The sequence below is a fragment of the Phyllostomus discolor genome, chromosome 6 (assembly GCF_004126475.2).
Source record: "Phyllostomus discolor isolate MPI-MPIP mPhyDis1 chromosome 6, mPhyDis1.pri.v3, whole genome shotgun sequence".
NCBI lineage: Eukaryota > Metazoa > Chordata > Mammalia > Chiroptera > Phyllostomidae > Phyllostomus > Phyllostomus discolor.
The window spans coordinates 21947495-21967443 of record NC_040908.2 but is presented as its reverse complement, the minus strand read 5'-3'; the positions used below and the strand labels follow the sequence as shown (position 1 = coordinate 21967443).

At 40.4% G+C, this 19949-nt stretch overlaps 1 pseudogene; it reads left to right on the top strand.

The window, feature by feature from the left end:
* The first annotated feature begins 18258 nt into the window (after positions 1–18258).
* On the top strand, positions 18259–19715 carry LOC114500964 (annotated as a pseudogene).
* The last annotated feature ends 234 nt before the right edge of the window (positions 19716–19949 follow it).

The following is a 19949-nucleotide window of genomic DNA, read 5'->3' as shown; positions in this document are numbered from 1 at the left end:
CCAACTTTTTCCTCCTATTGCTGGGGCCTGTATTAAGCTTCTATTCCTCTTTCCTCACCTCCATCCACCCAACTAGGATCATGATGTTCAAGTCTTGGCTAGAGCTCAGGTCTCTAGATGTACAGAGGACATGGAACTCAGAGATCAAGAGCCTCAGAACTTGGAACTGGGGAGCACATGCCTCAGCCATAATGGCATTTTTAATAGAATATGACCTTAGTTGTCTTGCCTAAGAATGCACCCATTGTTTATAGAGTATTGGTTTTCAAAAAAAGTAAATTCTGAGCTCCAAATTATAAGAATAACCAAGGACAGAAAGTAGAAGGGAGGGGAGAAAGTAGAGGAATATTTAGAAGGTAAAATAGAGTTTGCTGATGTATTGTATGTAGGCAATGCAAAAGAAATTAAAGATGACACCCAGTTCCCCGTTTGGATGATTAGGCTGATAATGAAATAATGAAGCCATACAGATATGTTCGTATTTGAGGGCATCAGAGAGTTACACCAAGGCAGTTGGGACTTGAAGGGTCAAGATTCTGGAGAGAGAACATTGAGGTAATCTAGACACATTCAGTGATGCTTTTTTGCCAACTCATTTACCAGTTCACAAAGTATTAGTAGAGAAGCTGAGACGTTAGAGAACTTTTGGCATTTCAAGGGATGAACATGAAACTCCAAGCTTACCGAGAGAGGATCTCATACAAACCAATAACTCCAGGCTTTCACATAAGATCTCTGAGGGGCTGTACCTTTGGAATAAAAGCAACCTGGAAATAAACTTACCATTATGAAGACCAAAACCCTCAAATCAGAAAAGTCCCAGACTTGATTAAGGTGATGTGCCTCTATTCTAAACACTCTCTGAAGGAAGAAAACATCTAGGTTTTCAAATTGTCAGTATAGTTTTTTCATATAGAGTGTCCAGGATTTCATCAAAACTTACAAGGTAAAGCATTAAACCATAAAATCAGACTAAATGACTGAAAAAACAGACAAGTGGGGGTGGGGAGAAGAGAATGCTCTCCAAGTACCAATAATTTAGGTACTAGAGCTATCTGGCACAGACTTTAAAACAACTGTGATTAATATATATTATCAAACATTTTTGCACTTAAAAAAATCCCTGGCATACCTTACTACTACAAGAATAGGGACAGTTTAAAAAATGAATCGAGACTCTGGACCAAGATGGCAATACAGGAGGCTCCTGAGTTTCCTTCTCCCACAGACACACTGAGTATACAGCTCTACACGGAGCAATCCCATCAGAGAAATTCAGAAACTGGTGTAGTGACTCCTACACACCAGGTGACTAAGAAAATAACATTAAAATGGGAAGAAAAGGCTGAGACACACTTTTGCCATAAACTTCACCCCTGACAGAGCACCACACAATTGGAGGGGGAGGGACTAACTCCCAGCTTCTCCCTGAAGAATGAAAAGTTTGGATCATACAGCTAGCACCCCCAAGCCACCTGAGGGACATGCCCAAAACCACCTAGTTCTAAAAGCCAGCTGGAGGTTACATTCACGAGCCCCATGGGAATATGGCAAAGAAAGAAGCCGTTGTTAATGGTGAATGAGTATATTCTGAGGCCACCCCCCCAGGACTCAATGCAGAGGGAACAGGCAAAAACTCTCTTCTCCCAGTCTTTCCCTGGAAAGGGTTTGGCTACATACTTTTACAAGTTGCTCCCTGTGGGTACAGCTTCCAGTTGTCACCCATCTGGGGTGCTGACTTTGACTCTCCTCTTGATCCTCCTCAGAGCCCAAAAAAGCCAGTGGGCACTGTCCCCATCTCCCACCTCCAACAATAAAACCATATTGTTAGCATCTCCCTGGAAGGAACTTGCCCAAATCTAGTGCCCCAACTTTTACAACAAAATCATGAAACTCCTAGAAGAAAACATGAAGGGGCAAGCTCCTTGGCATTGGGTTTGGCAATGATTTTTTTGGATTTGACATCAAAAGCAAAGGCAATAAAAGCAAATATAAACAAGTGGGACTACATCAAATTAAAAAGCTTTTGCACAGCAAAGTAAAACATGAACAAAATAAAAAGGCGACCTATGGAATGGGAAAAATATTTGCAATCATATGCTCGATAGGGGATTAATACCCCAAATATACAAGGCACTCATGTAACTCCATAGCAAAAATCAAGTACCAGTAATTCTACTTGAAAATGGGCAAAGGACAATGAAAACGTGCTCAGCACCATTAATCATCAGGGAAATGCAAATGAAAACCATGAGGATGTATCATCTCACACCTGGTAGGATGGTTATTACCAAAAAGACAAGAGATAAAAAATGATGGCAAGAATGCAGAGAAAGGGAACTCTTGTACACTGTTGATGAGAATATAAACTTGCACAGCCACTATGGAGAACAATATAGTGTTTCCTTAAGAAACTTGAAATAGAGCTATCTTATGATCCAGCAATTCCACTTGTGGGCATTTCTGAAGAAAACAAAATCATCACCTTGAAGAGATATCTGTATTCCTATATTCATTGCCATATTATTTATAACAATCAGGATATGGAAACAACCTAAGTGTCTCTTGATGGGAAAAAAATGCATGAAGAAAAATGGAATATGTATATAAAAGTTTAAATGATTAGATGAATTTCTGAGGATCTAGTGTATAGATAGCACAGTGGCTATAGTTGATAATACTATATTGTACTCATATGACTGAAATTTGCTGAGAGTAGAAATTAAGTGTTCTCATAAAAAAGGGTAAATATTCACTATATAAGGTGATGGTAGAAATCCTTTCACAAAGTATACATATATCAAATCACCTTATTATATACTTTAAATATCTTTAAGTTTTGTCAATTATATACTGATAAAGCTAAATAAAATGAATTAAGAAGGATGTGGAAGGAGAAAGGGCTTACAAAGGAAATGGAAATGTATATCTTGATGGCATTGTATGGTATCTTGATTGTCTTGGTTTCTTGGGTATATACATCTGTCAAAACTCATCAAATTGCATATTTTAAGCACACATAGTTTACTGTATGTAAGTATTACTTCAATCAAATTTTGAAGTCAATGTTGAAAATTGAATTTGACAAAGGAAAATTAAAAAATTATGTAGTCACAAATGTTGAATCAAAATAAATAACGATCTTGAGGCAGACTACAATGTCAGAGAGGAGAAACATGTCAATTAGATAGTTTGGGGATGTTAAAGGGATAAGAGGTTCTCTCTCTCTCTCCCCTCAACCAGCATAATCATTTTCCATCATTGCAGTTTTTCCATCTCACAATTGGCTCTTCCCACAGTCAAACAGAATAAAGGTGATAAAGAACAATCTACCTCAGCGACCCCTCCTTGTTTGTGAGCACTGATTTCCTGCCCTGCTCTCCAGGGCCCTCCTGGTTGCTGACTTTTATTTGGACACATGATTTCCTGCTTTATGTAGTTCCTACAACACCCTTTGGTAGATGTTTGCAAGGACTTTGGGTCCTGCCCACACCCAGTGTCTGGACCCACTTTTTTTCTTGCCTTGATTCTGATTCCATTATCATCCTAACCATTGTCTCCATTCCAAAGTTCAGATGCTCGCTGTTCTCAGTATCATCTGATGCTACGGTCTGTGACGCAGAATCACAGGAACTTTCAGGATCATTGGCACATGGGTCAACAATTCTCAGATTACAAAATAAATTTGAAAGTCTGAGTCATCCTTTAATCATCTGTTACTATGTCAAGGGTATATAGCAAATTAAGACTTCATTTCAAACACAAACTTTTGAGTTTGAGAATAAAAACAGTTAAACTATTTCCCAGAACAGGAAGGACTGTCTTTAAAAAGTGGAAAAGCCTTCCAAAAAATGTCAAGGTACAGTGGTAAGACATTTTTGACACCAATACCCTCTGTCCAAAAAGACAACCTTGCCCAGCAAAGAAGTTTATTATTTTTCTGAAGTTCCCAAAACCAGCTGAATCTCCCTTTTCTTTTATTACCTTCCTTCCTCTCTGTTTCCTATTGTTCTTTTATTCTCTTGAGTTTCCACTGCTATACCTTATCAACTTCTCTTCATATTTGTCTTCCTAACTGCTTTCATTTGAATTGCTTATATTATGAAATTTATATGTAAATCATTGGTTGGATTTCTTGAATATAACTTTAGCTGTGACCTGTTTTAGCTTTAAGATTACAAATTAAAACTGAATCATGGTATTTCCCTTTTCAGTATCTAATGAGGGGAAAAAAACAAACAGACAAATAAATAAATAAACAGTGGGGAAAAATTACTAACAGCCACAAAGCAAGGAAAGGGGGTTAGGTTAAAGTTATAAACTTCAAAAAGGAAATATACAGATGACTATAAATGAAACAGAGGTAACACAGCTTTGCTTTGAACCCTGCCCAGACTACCAGAAATTGTACTGTTAAGCTAATGAAATCAAACCTGAGAAAAAAATTCAATTACCTTTTCCCTTTTCAAGCTGAATAACTGGGGGCAGGGGAGGGTGTTGCGGGGAAAGGAAGTTAAGTAAAATAGGGACTGGGTATACAGAAAAAAAGCTTCATGACTGAATAGTCCAAGGGCCAATGCTACATTCCCACAGGAAAGGAGCACACCCATCAAGTAGACCTTGACAAAAGACCATTAACAAAATCCTAAAACAATGAGCACGGCCTGGGTTATCTAACAAACACTGGGAATATCCCAGCTGGCCTCTTTTTCTGTTGTCATTCTCTTCAGTAATAGAAGAGTGTGTAGAGCACTAGGACACTCAGGTACCCACCTATGGCTCAGAAGAGCAAACAAATTGGTTATAAATAACTTGAAAAAAATCAAGAAGTAACCTCAGTGCATCGGAACAGATAGAATTTCTGGCTGGAACCACCCAAACATGAACAAGATACAAAGAACTGCCATGGCGATAACATAACTATTATATCATAAGGAAGGAAGAAAGCAAAGGGAATACAAAGAACTTAATAAATAATAAAAAATATGAAAGAGCAGAATAAAAATCATTTCACACTATGGAATAACTTAGTAAGTATGTGGTCTGGATAAAACAAGAATTCAAGGGCCTAATAATAACAACGTAACAAGATGTAAAAAGTGACTGCAGACCTGAGGAAATAAATAGAGGTCCCAAACAACAGCACTGAGGAATTAATTAATAATTTAGAGACAATAAGAAACACGATGGTTATTACTATAACTCAAATTACTGGCATAAAAGAAAGACAAGCTCATTGTGATGAAGAAAGTTGAAAAAGAGCAATCAAAACATTTAGAGACAAACTAACAGACATGGAAGACAGAGAAATATGATCCAACATGAGGATTATTGGTATCCTTGAAGTAGCAAACCCAACAAATAAACAAAATGAAACCAAATGTGTAATGCAAGAGAACTTCCCTGAAACCAAGGGAGGAAAAAACCTGAATCTGTAGCTCGAAAGGGTCTTCTGTTGTCCGGAAACATTTGATACAGAACACTGTGCACTAAGCATAGTTCAGTTACATCATGAAAATTAAAGGATAAAGAAATAATTCAAGTGACTGGTAGAAAAGTAAATCAGAAACACCGGGGGGTAAAATCAGACCTTTTTACAACAATAGTAAATGCCAAAAACAATGAGTAATGTTCACAGGGTGTTGATGAAGGTGTGATTCAGGGACATGGTATGTACCAGCCAAGATGCTGTTTAACTGGAAGGGCGATGGGTACACTCCCTCAAACATGACAGAGTTCAATAAGCACTTTTGGGGACTGGAGAACATTAAAATATGAAGCAAAATAAAGAACAGAGAAATAAAAACATCCATATTTTAAAGAATCTAATAAACATTAAATTCATTTAAATATTGAACTAATTAAACTAAGAGAATTATAGTTACAGTAAAACATAAATGTTATATTTCTAAACAATGTAAAAATACTAACAAAATTTGGGAAACAATGGGAGAGATTTTGAGAATGCTAAGATTGAAACATGTAGCTTAAAAATTATCCTGATTATTTTTTTTTAGATTTCTTTTTTAATCTAAGAGGAAACTTGTAAGAAATAATGTATCTTGCCTAAAGAAACATTTATTTGAAGTTTAACAACTCCAGTTTTTCTTCCATTGAGTTTCAGGTAACATCATAATATTTTTATTATTGTCTACAATACGATTTCATCTTAATAAAATTTCTAGATGCTATATTTATATATGTATAAAATGGACTGTAAAATGATGTTTATCTAATGTTAATAATTTTTCGAGGGGTGGTAAGATTATAGGTGAATTTTTTCATCTTTCTACTTTTTCCTATTTGCAAATATTTTATAATGAGGTTCCTTTTAACAAAAATAACACATTTTTTCTAAAAGCTCAAGAACCTACAAAGAAGATAAATATTTAATACTGGAAAGTGAAAATACAGATAATTGAGTTTTTTGTATATTTTTATATTTTTAAATTTAAAAAGTACACTGATAAACTACTTTCTAGTATTCTTTCTTTATTTTTTTTTAAATTTGGAGATCTTATTTGACATTTTCTCCATGGGTTTGTGATTCTGGATAGAAGAATTGTTGCCCATCCCTAGTTTGAAAGGAAAAGGAAACATCTACGAGTTGCCGATTAATAATCAGCCAAGTACATGCTGCTTTGCTTATATTAACAGGAAGGAAAAGGGGTTCTGGCAAGCTGAAGTCTGGAAGAAGACTATTTCATTATAAACTACATTGTAATTGGGCACAGAAACATAAAGAAATCCTTCCAAGGTACAGGTACACGATGTAATAAGCATCTCCCAGATACTTTGTCCCAATATAGGTTAGTGGAATTCTACACCATAAATCCACTCTAGTCCCCTAAAAGGAAAATGTTTATAGGCACCGAAATTTTTCCAGGTCTGTGTAAAGAGAAATATCAATCACAGGTCAAATTGAAGCACATGTTTCTAGTTGATGTAACTTAAACTTTTCTTTACAACCATTGCAAAAAGTGGGCAGGGTGGCAGGGTGGGGATAAAAGAATTATCCAAGGTCAGTTAAGCTAATCCTCAAAATCAAGTAAAACCCTTCCAATTAAAGAGTTAAGAAAAAAACAATACTTGGTAGCAGGCACTGGCTCACACAGGGCTATGCAATTTCCCCAAACCAACTCGGAGTGTCGTATCTCAGTTTACAGGTTCAAATTGTGGGTTTACACACGCAGCCTGTGTTATAAACTTGGTCAAACTGAAAGCTCACATATGTACTTTATATCCTCCCCTCTAACCCTTAGCATTTGGTTTTCCATCTTCCTGGAATATTGTGTTAGTTGGGGCTTTTTTATTTTGGTACAGCAATTTTAGAAGGCAGAGAGGGGAGGGGCTGGTGGGTTCCGTGGTTAGACCAGTCTATAACATTGTCAAAATAATTGTTTTTCACAATGCGTGGTATGGTGCCAAATGGAGCAACCGAGATGTCAAAAGTATTTCACAGTGCTGAGGCTGTCTTCATGAATCTTTGGATCCCAGTAACTTGTTTGCTACACCCTTGGAGGAGCTGAGGAATGCAGCCCGGGGTCCAGGCAGTCACTGGTTTCTTTCTGGAGGGAGGTACACCGTGTTCCTCTGTGAAACAGGGTGTTTTAAGTTTTCTCTTTCACGTACAACCACAGCTCTACCACACAGACAGGGGAGACAGAACAGGAGAGACTCAGATGCCAAGCAGTTATGGAGATTCTGCAGGAAGCGATTTAACTACCACAAAAATGTCCTCACAGAGCCAGGCTGACTCCTGAGGTATTCTCCTTTCCTCTCCCTGGCTCCAGCTTCCCCTGTCCTCTCATCAGATGGCCCATGCTCTTTCTCTCTCTCTGTCTCTCTGTCTCTCTCTCTTCACTTTCCAGCCATGTACCTGAGTCTACTCTAATTTTAATGCCCACAAGCCCCTCAGTTTTAAAGTGGGGACTGCTTTGGTTTTTAGTATTTTTTTCCCATTAATTTCTCTTTAAAAATGAAATAAAAAGGAAGCCCCATGCAGAGAAAGAAATTCACATCTGAACAAACTTCAAACTCAGATATTAGCCTGAGAAAAGCTGAAGCAGCCCTTCCTTTAACAAACAGCCCAAGTAAGGAGAGAATGTTCACAGGAAAACCCAGTCATTTTATTCCTGAATTCGCCACAGTGAAGTATCTCTGGGGGAACACCCCGCTGTGCTCTATACAGATAGTCACATGATTGCATCGGGATAAGTAAGAAATAATGCTTTCTGTCTAGGTCCACGAGGAAATACCAAATATCTCTCTAAGGCTAAGATGTCAAAGCAGAACCCAAGCCCCAAGCAGGGGTTGGGGCAGTGATGGGACAGAAGAAACTTTGAGTTTAGAGTAAATGTCAGCAAACTCTTTCTGTTAAAGGCCTAGGGTAAACATTTTAGGCTTCGTGGGCCATCAGGCCTCTGTCGCAGCTGCTCGGCTCTGCTGTTCTGGCACAAACACAGCCAGAGTGCCCAGCAAATGAGCATGGCTGTATCTCAATAAAGCTATTCATGGGCCTTAAACTTTGCATCGCATGCCATTGCCACGTGTTATGACATATTATTCTTCTTTTGATATTTTTCTAACCACTTAAAAATTAAAAAACCACTCCTAACTCATGGGTAATACAAAAACAGGAAGTAAGCTGGATTCGGCCTGTGGGCCAAAATTTGCCAACCCGTTCATAGGAAACTGTGTACCAGAACAAAACCAAGTCCTCCCCTCTGGTCCATCACAGGCACAGGGATTCCTGCGGGCAAGGTGCCTTCTCATGCCCTGCATCAGGCAACCCGCACAGCAGTCTGTAAGATACATATTATTAGTTTCACACAATGGATGAGAAAGCTGAGGTTCAAAAGATAGTGGTCATGAATTCACTTAACAAATATCTGAGTCTATTACAAGGTGCTGGACTGGCATTAGGCCCTAGTGACTAAGGCATAGCTTTGAAGTGCATAGAGACTAGAGGGACAGGCCAGTTCAGTACTGGTCAGTACGATACAGGGTATAGGCGAGCGACACATACAGGAAGCATTCAGTTCAGTTTGGGGGCCCAAGGAAAGCATTCTGGAGGAAGTGACATCCTGCTCAGATGAGAAAGAGAGAGTTTCCCTTAGAGAAAGGGGGAAAAAACTGTACCAGCTATAAGGAACAGCATGGGCAAGGACACCGAGTTTCTATTTGTAGAAGTAGTGGATAGTCACCGCACAACGCAAAGCGGGTGGGGACATGAAACAGAATCACAGGGAAGAAACCAAAAGACATCTATAAGCAACCAACCAGGTACTATCGTCATAATTTTTTTTGGTATGTATCTTTTCAGTATTTTTCTCTGGATATAGTAAATATTTATATATTTTAACAGTAATTTACAAGCTGATTTACAGCATACTATCTTGGCTTGGAATAATCTGAGCACTTTTTCAGTTCCTGAGGTGTGATTTTAACAGCATGCCTTTTTAATGACTGAAGAGGGTTCTACCATACCAATGTGCTTGGCTTCATCATGTTGCTTCTGACTTTTGTTTTGATCATTGATACCACCATGACCATCCTAATGATTAAAAATCAGATGTCAAGGTGAGACAGCACAGCACATACAGGAACTTCAAGTTAGTGGGTTCACATCGTTGAGCATAAGGTGTATATGATGGAGACAGGACAAGAAGAGAAGAAATGCTGCTAAAAAAAAACAAACGTGAGCAAGAACTATTTTCTCTCACATCACAGAGGGTGGGCTTCATCAGGAGACTGTGGAGCCAGGAAACAGGTGGAAGCAAAGAGGTGATAAGGATCAAATTCACTTTTTACCGAGACTAGTCTGGCTACAGAGTACAGAATGGATTGCAAGACACAAGTGTGACCCTCTTATTTCACAATAAAAAGCACTGGTCTCCTCATAAATGCTCTAACTTGCTCTGGTTCACTGAGCTGGTGGTTGCGAAAGCAGCCTGTTGACTCTGTGCCCAGTGCCCACTCACTGTCCCCGGGATCATGGTGCTCTTCCCACACACTCAAGAGTAAGTGGACAGCACATAATCAAAGTCACAAATACAGCCATGTGCTTATTTTAGTGGAGAATAGTATTTAGACCCCAAGATTTAGCCATGGATTCTATTCATCGTTACAAGGATTTTATTGAAGGCGGGGTGGGAAGCTTTCAACTAACAAAGCTAGGAGAACAACCACAGCACTATCCTCCTTTTGCATTGAACTATTATAAAATAATTATTAAATAACCTAACTCAGTTAGGTCTCAAAAATGCCAAAAGAAGAAGGAGAAGGAGAATGTCAAGAAGACACAGTAAAGTTGCTGGTGATGCCAGTTAAAATTTGTGAACTGGGTAGAATTGTAGCAGGTCTAATGATTTACACCATGAGAGCTTTAGAACAGAGGGTCAAGCATCCATCCTTCTATAAGAGGGGTGAGAAGTAAGGCAGGGTTCTAGTAGATGACCACAATAGAGGCTGCAATTCTTGTCGTTTTAGAGCACACAACTGTCATGGAAAGAGAATTAAAAAAAAAAACCTTAGTGATCACTTAACTCATTCTCTCTATTTTAAAGACTGGGACCCCAAGGCTGTAAAGCTGCACACGTATGGGCCTTGGAGCCCCGGCTCTGGAGTCAGGCACACCTGGGTTTGTGTTCTCTCTTTACCCATCGCATCCTTATGACTTTAGACAGATGACTTAACTAGGAAATAATGCATGTAGCTCAGTGCTTGGCACATGGAGCATGCCTTATAAATGATCTTTATAATTGTTATTCCTAATTATAATAATGTTTTCTAATATAGTAATAAGCATTTACAGGGCATGGCATTACTACCATTATTGCTATCATTCTTGTTATTTATACAAGGTTACAAAAACTAAATAATAACTGGACTCAAACCAGAATCATCTCTGCTCCAGACCTGAACTCCTACTTGAAACCACTTTCCACTTTAACAGTGACTTTTAAACAGTGTCCCATCGAGTCTTGAGATTTGGAGAAAGGCCTCACGGAGAAGATGGGCCGGCAGAGCTCTAGATCTTCCATCCTCACTTTTATTTTTGATATTTGTTTTGAGGAGAACTCCACGTCCAAAAGTCACTTGAAAACCATTGCAAACCATGCTGTGACTAAAAATGAAATCAATAGCAAGCACGTACCTCGATCTTAAAGAAATGAAAGCAGCTTATAAGAAGTCAAGCAATGAGAGTAAGATAAATTAAGTAACCCCTGTCTCTCCTTTCTTCTGTATTGACAGGATTTTCACAGGAAGCTAAGGTTAGAGGGTTAGCTGGAGGCCACACATACAGAATAGATTCACCCACCCACTTCCACCATCCCTTCTCCACTTAAGCTTGGCCAGCTTTCCTACATCAGCTGCATCACATACAGGCCCTGGGTGCCGACATGTGCTATCGCCCAAGAGGTGGACTGTGGAATGGCTTTGGAATTTGCATCTGGAAAAATCAGATCTCTGGGAGAGGCCAATTTTTTTTCTTAATGACCTACTTGGTTTATTTATAGATCAAAGTGATGAAGATATCAAAACGAATTAGGTATTGTTATTGGGAACATGCCAAATTTCCCTTCTATTTTTTAAATTTCATTTTTCAGTTACAGTTGTCATTCAACATTATTTAATATTAATTTCAGGTGTATGGCATAGTGGTTAGATAATTATATAATTTACAAATAATTCAAGTGCCCATCCGGCACCATACAGAGTCATTACAATATTATCGGCTATATTCCCTATGCCGTACTTTCCATTCCCGTGACTATTTTGTAACTACCAATTTGTACTTTTAAACTCCTTCACCTTTTTCACCCAGCCCCCACCCTTTCCCATCTGGCAACCATCAGTGTTTCTCTGCATCTATGAGTTTGTTTCTGTTTTGCTTGTTTGTTTGGTTCTTTAGATTCCTCATATAAGTGAAATCATATGGTATTTGTCTTTCTTGGTTGGACTTATTTCACTTGGCTTAATTAATACCCTCTAGTTCCATCCATGTTGCTGCAGATGGTAAGATTTCATTCTTTCATATGATCAAGTGATAGGCCATTCTATACATGTACCACCACTTCTTTATCCATGAGAGAGGCGACTGTTAATCTGAAAGTGGGATCTTGTGTTCCTTTGAGCCCCTGACTTGTCAGGCTCCAATTTATCTCTCAAATGAAGATAATTTTCTTTTCTGGACCCAAAAGATGCAAAATATGAGAAGGCATTGTGAACGTGTTGGTCAAAGCAACTGAGCAGATGGTTTGCGTGGTAGGCTCAATTGCAATTGGTGGTCTAATTTTGAAAAGCTTCTTGTGAAGTTGACTTTACCTACTGAGTGGTGTTCTGAAACTAGCTTTTGGCTTATAGTTCACTTATGATCCTGTCCTCCTCCCCTTCATAATACTTTGAATCAATCGCTTCTGTGTAATCCAGTTTTGCACTTACAGTGAAACACAAGAAGGGATGAACTTTCTTTCATTCTGAAAATTAATTCTTCCCTTTAGAAAAAGATTTATGCTTCTGAGTCACAGAAAAGCCAACACACTCCAAATTGAAAGGCAATACCACAAAAAGAAAAAAAAAATGAAAACCAGTGAATCAATTTCCCTTTCCGTACAGATCTGAGAGGTGAGATAGTTCTCATTTCCGCCAAGAAGCTTCCGGCCCTGCCAAGTTGAGTCAGCATGCTGCAAATTGTTCGAGAGGGTTTTTGGACCACGTATGCTCGCTGGAAGAGACTAAACTGGGTCAAGCTAACTTCTGCCAGGTGCCTTAGGATTTTGGGAGATAAGGGAAAATTCTTAGCACTCAGACTCAGTTTTGTGGTTCTTGTCATTGTCTGTGGTGTTGTGGGGAAAGGATAGCAGAAAGACCGGATATCTGAGAGGAACTCACCCATTCTTGCCTTTTTTGAGCTCTGATACTAATGTGACTCCTGGGTGTGGCAGCCAAGGTAAGGCACTGCTCAGATCTTCCTTTAGGAGACAATCTTTGGTGAGCAGTGTACTTACCTGCCAGTCTGCAGCTTCTGAAACTTTTGGGATCCATGGCAACATTCACACCAAGGGTATGCTTTTCCAGAGCAGCTCCTAGCCAATGACCAAGCATGGGGTGGGGGACTGACTAGCAATGGCATTCCTGCCCAATAGAGAAACTTCTCTAGTGGGAGCTGTTGCTTTGGGGCTCCCCGTCAGGCTAGCCACGTCTTTCCCAGCTCTACAGGCCCAATTTTTCTGCCTTCCTGTTCTCCCTTCACAGATGTCAGTCTTGCATCATGATTTGAGGCTCTCCTTCCTGTTTCCTGATCCTTTTCCTTTTTTCTCTTTCTTATCTCCCAATACTGTCTTGTGTTTCTAATTCCTTCCTGGTGTCCACTTCCTGCAGGACCTAAGCAGAGACAATGGGGAAGAGGCAGAGCTTTCTTTTCCTGTACCGCATCTCTGGCTGCTCCTCCAGCCTGCCTTGGCTTTCCAAGCAGCCTGTGCTCCCCGCGTTAAGCAGCAGCTGTGGCCTTCAGCAGTGTTTGCCCTCGGTTGTCATGTGGTCTTTTGCCATTTACTTTCCCAATGGAAACACCAGGCCAAAGCAGATTGGAAGCAGCAAAGTGTCTTTAATGAATCGAAAGTAAATATGAAAAGCCAAGGAGGTGCTGAGATGTTACAGCAAAGGCAGTCCCAACCGGGGATTTGACGGGGGAGGGGTGTTCATTCTCACTTGCAGGAGGAGGAGGTAGCAAACATCTCAAACTCAGAAGTAATTTTTTTCCTTGTAATTTTAATGAGAGAGCAAATTAATATAGATGCATTATTTCACCTTTTCAACTCCTTTGCTTACCCCCAAACTACCAGTTCGCTTGACAAGTAGCAGAATAAATTCATTTCTATTTTATTTTGTTTCCCTTTCTGTTGTCATAACCCAGGGAAACAGTCAAAAGTTGGGAGGGGAAATAAGCCAGGGGAAATAAATATGAATGAGCTGAATAAGGCAAAAACTCTTCAATCAATGTTTAATCAAACAGTCGCTACAATTTAGAATGATCATTATTCTGTTTTAATTTTTCAAAGTAACCTATCCAACTTCATCTTAATTACTAAAATAAAAAAGACTCAGGAGATCAAAGAAAAAAATGACTTTTTACAAAGTGAAAACTGCACAACTGGTCGTAACCAAGACACCTACTTGGAGGTAAAAAGAAAGATTAAAATATTCTGAGAATTCAAAATAAATATTCTGAAAATGTTCTGATAATTATACTTCCAACAATGGATTCCAAAGGCAGGAAATTAACTTTAAAAAAATTGAAACATACACCTAAATCCAATTTATTTACAATCGCTAAGTGTAGACTCTTTTCACTTTGGCTTGAAATGTGAAAGATGAGTTACCCCAGTCGAGTCCTGTCTACCCCAGGGAAATTTCATTCACAGGTACCAGAAACACTGAAGCATTTCTCTCTCTCCTCTCTCTCCTCTGCTCTCTCCTGTCCCCTTTCCAAAGCCTATAAGGATGCCCTAAGTACAGGAATCTGTGGGGCTAGGGGTTATAATATCAGCACTAAAAAATACTTCAAAGACTTCTCATCACCTGCACCGCCAACAAGGCAGGAACTGCATGTTAAATGATCTGGACTGAGGATGGTGACAAATGTGCATGCCCCGCCTTCCCTGCCCCCTCCCATCTGTGTAGGGCCTGAAACAGCTGACCGGGACAGCCTTTCATCTTTCATCTGATCAACTGACTTTTCCCATGGGAAACAGCCAATGAAGCCCAAACCGACACCCAGGCAACTCGCCACATCTGACACTTCAAAAAAAGTCAGTAAAAGTGACTGCTATGAGTCACTAAGGACAGGCAGCATTCCTGAAAGAAATGAACATGACGAGCAGGAACACATCAGCACTTGCTTTGAAAATGCAATGGGTCCCTATAGACCCGAATGGTATTCGAGCCTGAATTCTCTCCACTTGTAGGATACCTTCTATTTGCTGTTCAATTTTCCGTACATGTAACTATTTCTCTCCATTTTCTTTTTGACCGTAACAAACTAGCAGTACAAATACTTTTAATAGTTGGAATGTTCCTTAACATTCTCTTTTCAACGATTGTGAGGAGTTTAAAGGCGTGGTTAACTATAACTTGCTCTATACGGGTGGCTTTCAGTTTGGGTGGCCGTGACCCACATGTCACATTCCAGCTCAGCGCCCACACACACAGTGACAGTGGAAGAGACGTGACAGCTTTTAAATGCCGTGTGGCGTCCAGGATGTCATATCTTAGGACAGAGAAAGGATATTAGGTTACAACTAAGGAAATTGAAATAAAGCATGAACTTAAGATAAGAATAATGTATCAATATTGGCTTATTAGGGTGAGAAATGTACCATGGTAACGTGAGAGGCTAACATGGGGGAGGCTGGTGGAGGGGTATACAGGAACTCTGTGCTACCCTTGTACATTTTCTGTAGATCTAGAAGTATCCTGCAATAAGGAAAGCTCATCGAGATAACAATAACAACAAAAAGGCAGGGGCTGCCTGGCAAGGGGACTGAAGGGACATCAGGCTCTTTCGTCTCCTTTATCCCTCACCCCTGACTGTAAAATGCTGCTGCTGATCCGAATCCCTTTCCCAAAGCGCAGGTGGAGTAAAAGACACGACACACAGAAGAGGACGCACTTGGGAGGAGCCCCAGAAGGGCAGCTGACTAATGGCGAGTGCCGCTTCGAAGGGAAGCCTGGCATCCTGTTCTCCAACGGGGGTCCAGAGGGAGGCAATAAAGGGCCGTGAAATTTACTCGGAAATCTGAAATGTGTCCAAATCACCAACTGCCAACTAACCTGCCCAAAATCTGACAGGAAATTCAAACCAGCATGTTTTCCTGTTTTAAAGAGAGGTGCTGTTTTGCTTCTCCTTTTCTTTCTCTTCTACTTAAGAGCAACCGTGAGTTAGTAGTGAAACATTTGAATCAGATGGAAGGAATCAAATGGGATAAAATGGCACCAAACCAAACAAATCTCTGGGGCTGAAGAAATTCCTGGCTGTGATAGGAATTCAGACCTTTGCAATACAGATCTGAATGGGGCCAACCTCAGAGCCAAAGGTATGGGTGTGAAGCTTCATGAAATCAAAGCGTGGAAATGCAAGTGTTCGCAAATGGAAGCTGATGGGTTTTCCGAAGCTCCGTCAAAGGCAGTTTCAGATCAGCTGAAGCTCACAGAGTTGCTGACTCCGGGCTCAAAGCAAGAATAATATGAGTATTTTGGAAACTATCTCTTTTGTCTGATGGGTCTCTGATCATCCCTTCGATGTATTTGTGAAAAGATCCTTTTTGGCTCCTGAATCTGAATGGAAAAAGGTTCTGGTCCTTATGTGGCCAAAGTGAAGGGAGCAGTCTGGCCAAATTCAGTACTTCTCAAACCTTTTTTCCAGAAGGGAAATTCTCATATGAAAAAATATATATTATTTGGAACCCCAATACATAACAGTTAAAATCAGAGCTGCTCTGGATGAGGAGGAGGAGAGATGGAGTCACCTCATTTAATGAATAAACTAATGTACATGCTTATTTTGAGTGTATGTAAATTTCATCATTTATAGAAACATGATTTAAACTGATCTCAACATTTAGTGTTTTTATTATAAATTATATTAACATAATAATTTTACTTTATATTTGTATAGTGGGTGAACTTTCTTGTCCCAGAAACCCCAGGGACTAAAGTATTTCAAAACACACTTAAAGACGAGAGGAAGAAAATCCCTAAAATGAGTATGAGATTTGGCAGAAATCTCATTTATCCCGTGATGCTCATTTATCCCATTTCTTCCTCCTAGGAACAGAGGAATACCACATATCCCAGCTGCCTTTGCAAACAAATTAGGAGCATGTGACTGAGTTCTGGTCAATAAAGCATGGGTGAAAAGAATATGTAGCTCTTTCAGGCCTTGTCTCTAAGATTTCTCATGCACTTTTCCACCCTCTCCTCCTCTTTCTCCCTTATTTGTACACTGACAAGTAAGGACTGCTAGTTGGCAGAGTTACAAGACAGAAGGAGACCAAATCCATGAATTTCTGCATCACATTTCAATGTGAGGAAGAAATAAAAATTCCCTAGGTTAAGCCACTGAGATTTGAGGGTTTGTTTGTTACCACAGCAAGACTTAGCCTGTCCTGACTGATACAGATGACATGGACTTCTAAAATTTATTTATTTTCATTTAAAGTTTTTAAAGATTTTGTTTACAGACCTAATTTCAGCCTGAGTCTCCTCAATACTGCAGATTCCTTTCTAAATTTATTACTAGAGAAGTGTTCTCTTTCATGAAGAACTGACATGCTTATTCAAGCAAATAAGAATTATGTCACCTATCATGTCACTCTTTCTGCCCTGAGTGCCAGAAATCTTGGGTCAAAATGAACATTTCATCACAATAATTGGTTTGGCCCTCTTGATTAACATATTTATCACTGCTTCCCATATATGGGTTTGAATTTCTATGTCTTTCTTAACATTTTTTTGTCCTGTATTGTTTGAACCACTTGCCCCATTTTAGAAAAGGTGTGGAATAAACAAATGAATCTTTCAAGAGAAATAACACTAGCAAACAACCCAAACCATGTCAAGAACTCTCTTTAAAGTAACATTTCACGTTTTTCAGGTGGAGCCTCCTCCAGAGAGATGGCTGTGGTCCAGGGGGCTGCAATCAATGTGGACGGCAGCAAGCCGAAATGGAGCGAAAAGTGGTGGTGGTCGTTCGTTCCAGGGTCTGCCATATTGATACAAGCTGCTGTAAGGCTTATTAGGGGCTCCCTGCACCAAACCTCCTGGGCACATTGGTGGGGGCAGAGGGAGCCCTGACTGGGTGAACTTGTTTCTTTCACAGCGCTTCCCAGGGAACAAGCCACTTTCCAGTAAAAGTGGGGAGCTGAAGAGATGCCTGGAAACTGAAAAGGAGGTAGAGGAGGAGGCCAAGCAGAAGGATCCCAGTGAGAAATAGCTAAGCCAGGCCATGGCAACAGCCCCCAACCTCACCACAGACAATGACGTGGATGCCAAGGAGGGATCCAGGACCCAAAACAATACTACAAGGTCTACAGTCAAGCCATCCACCAAGTACAGGTCAATGGGGAAGACAAAGGAGATTCCATGTAGACATCTCGTTCACTCACTTTATCCAAGAACATAATCACCTTCAGTCTGGGACTACCTGGTGGCATCTCCTTAAAGGTGGTAGGGAGGATCCATGCCAAGGAGCCTCTGGGGGAAAGCTCATCTTCTATGACCTTTGAGGAGAAGGGGTCAAGCTGCAATTCATGGCCATTTCCAGGAATTATAAATCAGAAGAACTTACTCATGTCACTAATAAGCTGCATTGGGGAGACATAATTGGAACTCAGGGGAATCCTAAGAAAACCAAAAAAGGCAAACTAAGAAGCATCATTCTCTATGAGATCACACTATTGTTTCCTTCCTTGCATATTTACCTCATCTTCATTTTGGCCTCAAAAGCAAGGAAACACAGTATCATCAGAGATACTTGGAATTGATTCTGAATGACTTTGTGATGCAAAAATTTATTACCTGCTCTAAGATCATCCCATATATAAAAAGTTTCTTGGATGAGTTGGGATTCCTAGAGATTGCAACTCCCACAATGAACATCCTCCCAGGGGCCAAGCCCTTTTTCATCTATTGCGATGAACAAGGCATGAGCTGTATATGAGAATTACTCCAGAGCTCAACCATTAGATGCTGGTGTTGGGTGGCACTGCCTGGGTTCACGAACCTGGACGCTGGCTCCAGAATGAAGGAATTGATTTGATTCCCAATCCTGAGTTACCACTTTTGAGCCCTACATGGCCCACGCAGACTATCCGGATCTCATGGGAATCACAGAGATGATTTCATGGTTGGTGAAGAGCACGGCAGGCATGTACAAGGCTACCTACCATCCAGATGGCCCGAGGGCCATGGCTGTGAGATTGACTTCAGCCCACCCTTCCGGAGAATCACCACGGTGGGAGAGCTTGAGAAAGCCCTGGGGGCGAAGCTGCCAGAAACTAAACTTTTTGAAACCAAAGACACTAGCAAAATTCCTGATGACATCTATGAACAAAAGCTATTGAATGCCTCCCTTTGGACCAGAGCCAGGCTCCTTGATAAGCTGGTTCGGGAATTCCTGTAACTGACATGCATTAATCCTACCTTCAGCTGTGATCACTCGCAGCAGAGAATGATCCCTTCCGCTCTAAAGGGGGTCTGACGGAGCACTTTGAGCTGTTCGTCAGGAAGAAGGAAATATGCAGTGCTTACACTGAGCTGCATGACTCCATGAGGCAGTGGCAGCTTTTTGAAGAACAGGCCAAGTCCAAGGCGGCTGGTGATGATGAGGCCATGTTCACAGATGTTGAGGGCTGCCCCCCACAGCTGGCTGGGGCATGAGCATCCACTGAGTCACCATGTTTCTCACAGACTCCAGTAACAACTACGAAGGAAGTACTTCTCTTTCCTGCCATGAGACCCGAAGACAGGAAGGAAAGTGTAGCAACTGCTGATACACTGGGAAACGCAACAGCTGGCACGTCTGTCTAGAAAATAATAACTGCAAGTCAGATAACTCAGGCATCTTTGCATTTCTGCAAAAGACCAAGGACTGCAAAGGAATTTCTGTGTGTTGCTATCCATTTGACGATTGCAGTTCAGTCACCAGAAGAGAGAAAAAGAATTAAGTATTCCTTTTTATTCCTTGTTACTAACTAAGCCATTTGTCTCTAAAAAATAAATGTAACGTTTCGCCACTGCGTCTGCTGTTTCAGCGGGCGTCCCATCACAATTAAACGGAGATGTCTTGTACGATGTTGTGGTTTACAGGGCACCAATTCCAGGGGAGGAACTGCGGCGTGACCTTTGGCTGTGCTTTCACAGATGGCTGGCCACGTGACCATGTT